Source organism: Nicotiana attenuata, chromosome 1, assembly GCF_001879085.1.
Source record: "Nicotiana attenuata strain UT chromosome 1, NIATTr2, whole genome shotgun sequence".
Classification (NCBI taxonomy): Eukaryota; Viridiplantae; Streptophyta; class Magnoliopsida; order Solanales; family Solanaceae; genus Nicotiana; species Nicotiana attenuata.
The window spans coordinates 93,578,014-93,584,205 of NC_031989.1; positions in this window are offsets into that span (position 1 = coordinate 93,578,014).

Here is a 6,192-nt window from a genome sequence, read left to right on the forward strand (position 1 = left end):
ATGAATGCACATCCCAAGCCGACGCATGAAGCATTGCAATACACCATATACATCCCCGAACCGGAAGGAACCACTAGAACCGATGTTGTAGTCAAAGCTATCTTGAGCTTCTGAAAGCTCACCTCACAATAATCGGAACAAGGGAACGAATCATCCTTCTGGGTCAATCAAGTCAAAGGTGTTGCAATGAGCCCTCCACAAACCGGTGATAATAACCTGCTAACCCCAAGAAACTCCTGATCTTAGTCGCCAAAGTGGGACGAGGCCAACTCTGAACTGCCTCAATCTTCTTGGGATCCACCTTAATAACCTCGTCTGATAGAACACGCCCCAAGAATCTAACCAAAACTCACACTTGGAGAACTTAACATATAGCTTCTGTTCTTGCAAGGCCTGAAGCACCACTCTCAAATGTCGTTCGTGCTCCTTCATACTACGTGAGCAGATCAAAATGTCATCAATGAAAAACGAATCACTATAAGGCTTGAACACCCTATTCATCAAATCCATAAACGTTGCTGGGGCATTAGTCAAGCCAAAAGACATCACAAGAAACTCATAATGGCCATATCTAGTACGGAAAGCAGTGTTCGGAACATCCGAGTTCCGTATCTTCAACTGATGGTACCTTGATCTCAAGTCAATCTTAGATAACACCCTAGCACCATGCAATTGGTAAAATAAATCATCAATACGCAGAAACGAGTACTTGCTCTTGATGGTGACCTTGTTCAACTGGCGGTAATCAATGCACATCCGCATAGTTCCATCTTTCTTCTTCAGAAATCACACTGGTTCACCCCAAGGTGATACACTTGGCCTGATGAAACCCTTTGCTAGCAACTCTTCAAGCTGCTCCTTCAACTCCTTCAACTCTTTCGGAGCCATGCGGTACGGTGGGATGGATATAGGATGGGTACCTAAAGTCAAGTCAATACAAAAATTGATATCACGATCCGGTGGCATGCCTGGAAGGTCAAAAGGAAACACAACGGCAAATTCTCGGACTACTGGCACTAAATCAATTGCCAGAGTCTCTAGGGTAGTATCCCAAACATATGCTAGATAGGCCAAACAACCCTTCTCGACCATATGTTGAGCCTTCAGAAAAGAGAAGACCCGACTAGATGTACTGACAGGTGAACCCTCCACTCCAATGTCGGCCACTCTGGGATCACTAAAGCAACAGTCTTGGCATGGCAATCAATGATGCGTGATATGGGGATAAGTAGTCCATGCCCAAGAAGGTCTGCTCTAGTCTCGTAACCACATAATGTAACCACACAGGACCGATAAATCCGATCCACAATGACAAAATTGCCCACAGTATGGACAGATAAACAGGAGTACCCAAGGACTCACGAGGAATTTCCAGGAAATGAGCAAATAGAGATGACACGTGTGAATAGGTAGACCCTGGATCTAATAAAATCTAAGCATCCCTACCGCAGACAGAAATAATACCTGTGATCACGGCATTTAAGGCCACTGCATCTGGTCTGGCCAAAAAGGCATTAAACCTGGCTGGAGCACCGGCTGGCTGGCCTCCGCCCGACTGAGCAGTAGCTTGCTGAACTCCCCCTACCTAACCTCCACCTTTAGAATAACCCATACCCGTCTACCCTTCGCCTCTAGGCTGCCGGACAACTGGTGTTGTAATCATGGGCTGCTGGCCTTGCTGCACTATCTTACCCTGAAGCCTGGGGCAGAATCTCCGCACATGACTGAGATCTCCACACTCGAAATAACCTCTCGGTACGGTGATCTACTACCCTAATGTCTGACCCTGATGGCTTGAATACCCACTAGAAGAACCCTGAATAGCCGATGGGTGGTACGAACTCTCTGGCATGGCACTGAAGTAAGCACTGGAAGAGCCATGATGACCCGAGTACCCAGAGTGGCCGGTGGGCAATAAGAACTCTCTGAAATGGTGCTGAAATAGGGTCACGCCGGAGCACCCCAAGGAGGTGGTGGTGTTGGATATGTGGGCCTGCTAGGCTGACCCCTCCCAAACTGACCTCGGCCCCCAGCCTAAGCACCTCTAAACTCCCCAGAATAACGGACCCTCTTGTCCCTCTGCATCTGCTCTCTACCTCTCAAACGGTAACCATCAATCCTTTGAGCTATCTTCACTACCAGCTGATAAGAAGTCCCCATCTCAACCTCCCGGGCCATAGTAGCCTGAATACCTGAGTGCGACCCCGCAGAAAACCTTCGCATTCTCTCTGCATTAATGGGATGTATAATAAGTGCATGGCGAGACAACTCAGAGAATCTCGCCTCATAATCGGCCATAAACATCTGGCCCTGCTGGAGCTGCTCAAAATGAAACCGCAACTCTTCCCTCTGAGAGGGTGGAATATACCTGTCCAAGAATAGGCGTGTGAAATGGTCCAAAGTCATGGGAGGAGAACCTACTGGTCTGCCAAGAAGTTAAGACCGCCACCACCTATGGGCCCTGCCCTCCAACTAGAAAGTAGTTAAATCCACCTCACGAGACTCCAATATCCTCATGTTGTCTGTCCCTGCACCGATCAATGATGTCCTAGGGATCCTCATGTCATTCAGCTCCGAAGACAGGAGGGTGTAGCCTAGTCCATCTATCCAATCGCTTCTGCGGCTCGTCGGTCGCACTTGGTCTGGGCTCTGCCCATAGGTTGTGCACCCGAGGTCTGATATACTGCAGTTGCATGACCCGAAGCCTGGGCAGTAGGGGTCTGTGCTCCCCCTCCCGCATGAGATGTGGCTGGGTCTACTAGAAATAAACCAGCCTGGGTCGTAGTATCCATGAACCGCAGTATACGAACCATGACCTCCTAAATGCCCGGGGCTGGCTCTGCTACGGGCACCTCGCCCTGCTCCTCAATAATAGGATCCTCCACTAGATTCACTGGGGGTGCAACTAGGGCAACTTCAGGACGTCCTCGTCCCCTATCTCGAGCTAGTGCCCTCCCCCGGCCTCTGCCTCGACCTATAGCAACAGGGGGAGCAGCTCCTCCTGGGTCTGGATCTTCCACCGTGCGCGTGCTTACCATTTGTGAGAGAATAAGAGAAGAAACTTAGTACACCATCAACTGCACGATAGGAGATGAATAAAGAGTAGTTTCCTAACACCCTATAGCCTCTCGAAGATAAGTACAGACCTCTCCGCACCGATCCGCAAGACTCTGCAGGTCTACACATAACATGTGAGACCTACATGAACCTAGTGCTCTGATACCATGTTGTCACGAACCAATTCTAGTTTAGGCCGTGATGGCTCCCAGCACCTTTGCTAGGCAAGCCGCAGTGAAAAATCTAGTGATTTCCATTTGAAATAAGTTTTTCAAACATCTAACTTTCCTTAATTTAAAGAATTTAATGAATAACGGATTGTAAAGTAATCAAAGCGAAAGCAGCTAAATGAAATCATAACCGTAGAAATACAACCCATAATCATAAGTCTACTAGTGTGTACCAAGAACCGGTGTCATAAGTATATGGGCTACTAGTAGAATATACAACAAACTTCTAATCTACTGTCTGAAATGGAATAGACAGAACAATTAAACAAAATAAAGGCTCTGACTGCCGCAGAACGGCTCGGAAGGGCAGCTCACCATGTAGCCTCGTAGCGGGGATCAAATATGCGCATCGGATTGGTAACCAGATGTACCTGCCTCAGATCCTGCACAATTAAGTGCAGAAGTGTAGCATGAGCACGTAAATAATATGTATCCAGTAAGTATCCACTCTAACCTCGAAGAAGTAGTGACGAGAGATCGACTTTGACACTTACTGTGGGCTAACAATAATATATCAAAATTTTATACTGAGCATGGATTTATTGAATAATATCGAAAGCTCAATAACAAGAAATAATAAATTCTTCTTTCCCAAATATTAAATCCCAAGTTTAGTTTCATCGTTTAACAAGTTGTATCTCAAGACATTTAAGCAGTATCAATTATGAATAGTTCCAAAGATTTATCATGTGCAAATTATGCTGAGTTCATATGGCCCGATCCAATATAATATTTAAATTGTGCACTGCCGAAGGTCGAACGACACAAACCATAGATAAATTTATCTGCTGCAGAGGCGCTTGTCCCGCTCCACAAATAGTAAACATTTCAAATAAAATACAAATTCTCATTTATAGTCAAGTGTTCCATTCGCAACATCAAGTAAGTGAATTTTACCTTTTACAATTCTTTTGTCAACTTTCAATATGACTTAATCAATTAAATCAACAAGTATGGGTGGAAACATTTCAAGTATAGCATGGTATGGGTCCTAGACTACCCGGAAAATAGCATAATTAGTAGCTACGTATGGGCTCTTGTCACCCCGTGCGTACGTAGCCCCCACACATAGGAGCACATATTAGTTATAATTCACCTATGGGGTTAATTCCCTCATACAAGGTTAGAAAGGAGACTTACCTCGTCTCAAGGCCTACTTTTCCGGTCCAAGATTGTGCCCAAACCCTCAACTTCAAACAACTCAAAAACTAGTCAAATGGTATGTAAAATAATTAATGCATGCTTAAAAGTTCATATCCTAGCTATTCAAGTGATTTCCCAAGCCTATTGGCAAAATTCCTAAAATACACCCCCTAGGCCCACGTGCCCGGATTTCAAAATTTTTTGAAGAAAGTTATTACTCATAACCTTATGAACTCAAATATATGATTTTTACTAAATTCCACAACAAAATTTGCAGTTAGATCTCCTTTTTTATCAAAAACCTAGATTTTATGCTAAACCCATAATTTTCATTAATTTACATGTTATAATCCAGCCATAAATTATGTATTTAACTCACAATTGGTAGGAATCACTTACCTCTAAGTGCTAGGCTAAAACCCCTCTCAAGAAGCTCCAATAATCACCCAAAGAGGGAGCGAAATGTGTTAGAAATGGCTAAGTCTCATATTAAATGAACCTTTCTGCCTAGCGATTTTTGCACATGCGGCGCCTTGGCCACATCTGCGGTTCTGCACCTGCAGAAAAATTCTCGAAGGTGCGCATCCTCCTTACCTGGCCAAGTTCTGCATCTACAGACAAAAGGGACTGCTTCTGCGAGCCTTCCGCACCAGCGACCACTGTTCTCGCACCTGCGGTCGTGCAGGTGCACCAAAACTTTTGCACCTGTGGATGGGTGGGATGCCCTCACTTGTTCGCTTCTGCAGCTCATGTCTCGCACCTGCGGCTGGCAAAGCGCAGGAGCGATTATGATAGCAGCTGGGAGCTTCAACTGTTGCTCCTAATTTCCAACTTGGTCCGAGCCTCATCCGAATAACCCTTGGGGCCATCGGGGCCTCGCCCGAACGTACCCACAAGTTTGAAATCATAAGAGGGACTCGCTCGAACTGTAGGAACGCCCGAAACAGAATTAAAACTAAGAATCACACCCCAAAACTGTGACGACCCGACCCGTCATCACGTGAGTTACCGCCTCGTTTTCCTCATTTTCTGCTTCTTTATGGTTCATTATAACAGTCTTGTGTGAACGGGTTGATTTGGATTGGTTTTAGAAGGAAATGAGACCCTTAGTCTCTTTAAGGAAGGTTTGGTTTGGAAAAGTCAAATGGATGTTGACTTATGAGTTAGAAGGTTCGGATGTGATTTCCGGTGATTCGGTTAGCTTCGAGAGATGATTTGTGACTTAGGAGCGTGATCGGAAGTGATTTTGGAGGTCCAGTGTAGAATTAGGCTTGAATTGGCCAAGTTAGTATTTTGGCGAATTCCGGTTGATAGGTGAAATTTTGATCCGAGGGTTGGAATGGAATTCCGAGAGTTGCTTAGCTTGGTTAGGTGATTTGGGATGTGTGTGCAAAATTTCAAGTCATTCAGAGGTGTTTTGGTTGGGTTTTTGATCGAATGTGTGTTTCGGAAGTTTTCAAAAAACTTAGGCTTGGATCCGATGTAATTTGATGGTTTTGGTGTTTTTTGTGGTGTTTTGATGATTGGAGCAAGTTCGAATGATGTTTTAGGATGGATTGGCACTTTTGGTTGAGGTCCTGGGGGCCTCGGGATGATATCGGATGGCCATCGGGATGAATTTTTTTTACTTGTGTTATAGCTGAGTTTTGCTGGTTCTGGTATTTCCGCATGTGCGGAAATAGGACCATAGATGCGGTCTCGCAGATGCGGTGAGGGGCATCACAGGTGCGAATTTTGGCTATTCAGGGATTTCCGCAGAAGC